A 1,817-nucleotide genomic window follows, 5' to 3' on the forward strand; every position below is an offset into this window, starting at 1 on the left:
TTTTACTTGCATGTGACATTATAATATTGTTCAGTGATTTCTACATACTGTTGGGTCACCTCTCTTTGGAATTGGCAAAAATATGGATCTCCTCCAATCAGTTGGCCAGGTAGCTCTCTTCCAAATTTCTTGGCATAGATGAGTGATTGCTTCCAGTGCTGCATCAGTTTGCTGAAAGATTTAATTTTGTATTCCATTAATACCTGGAGCCGTGTTCTTGGTCAATAATGTCTTCAGTGCAGCTTGGACTTCCTTCTTTAGTATCACTGGCTCTTGATCATATGCTACCTCTTGAAATGGTTGAACATCAACCGTTTCTTTTTGGTACAGTGATTCTGTGTATTCCTTTCATTTTCTTTTCTATCTATATCATTCGATATTTTGCTCAAAGAAGTCTTCAGTATCAAAAGTCAAGCTTGAATTTTTTCTTAAATTCTTTCAACTTGAGAAATGCTGAGAATATTCTTCCCTTTTGGTTTTCTAACTCTAGCTCTTTGCAAAATTCATTATAATATTTGACATTGAGGTGCAACCCATACCAAAGGGTGTGGTATTTGATCTTCATCAGACTTTTAAGTAGTTTTATATATATCTTTGTTAGTACATTCTTGTCAGATATATGATTTCTGAAGACGTTCTCTTCAGATAAGACAACTTGGTATCTTGTCTTCACATTTTGGGGGAATGTACAAAGTATGAATCTGGAAAATTAGAAGTTCTTAAAAAAGAAATGGAACTTGAAGATCTATAGCCTAGGAATTAGTGAACTGACGTGGACATGTGTTGGCCACTTTGAGTTGGGCAATCATATGATCAGCTATGTCAAGTATTACACATTGAAAAGTAACGATATCACACTCATTGTCAAAAATAACATTTCAAGATCAACCTTGAAGTTAACACTGTCAGTGGTAAGATGATATTTATACACCTTCAAAAAAGACCAGTTAATACTGTTATTCAAATTTATCCACCATCCACGAATGCCAAAGATTAAGAAATGGAAGATTTTTATCAATTTCTGAAGTCTGAAATTGATCAAATAGGAAGTCAAGATGCAGTGATAATTACTAGTGATTGTAAGGAAAAAATTGGAAATAAAGAAGAAGCATCAGTAGTAGGAAAATATGGCTTAGTGATAGACATGATGCTGGAGATCGCATGATAGAATTTGCAAGACCAATGATCTAGTCATTGAAAATACTTTTTTTTTTTCAATAAAGTAAATAGTGACTATATACCTGGATCTCACTAGATAGAATAGGAAGCAATCAAATTGACTACATCTATGGAAAGAGATGGTGGAAAAGCTCAATATTATCAATGAAAACAAGACCGGGGGCTGTCTGTGGAATTGACCATCTGTTGCTCATATGCAAGTTCAAGTTGAAGAAAAATTAAAATAAGCCACTGAGATCTAAAGTACAACTCTCTGAGTATATCCCATCTGAATTCAGAGACCATTCAAGTATATATTAGATGCCTATGTACTAATGACTAAATCAGACAAGTCATGGAGTGACATCAAGGACAGCATACATAAAGAAAACAAAAGGTCATCAAACAGACAGTAACTTGTAGGCCAAGCTTTTTCATAGTCGTTATTGTTAGGTGCCCTTGTTGGTTCCCACCCATAGGGACCCTATAGACAACAGAATAAAACACCTCCCAGTTCTGCAATCCTTCGCCATCTTCACAATTGCTACTCCACTTGAGCTTGTTGTTACTATCACTATGCTGATCCATCTAGTTGGAAGTCTGCCTCATTTTTGCTTTCCCTCACTTTACCAAGTATGATGACCTTCTCCAGGGCCTGG

This window comes from Chrysochloris asiatica, unplaced genomic scaffold, assembly GCF_000296735.1.
Source record: "Chrysochloris asiatica unplaced genomic scaffold, ChrAsi1.0 scaffold00015, whole genome shotgun sequence".
In the NCBI taxonomy this organism is placed as follows: domain Eukaryota; kingdom Metazoa; phylum Chordata; class Mammalia; order Afrosoricida; family Chrysochloridae; genus Chrysochloris; species Chrysochloris asiatica.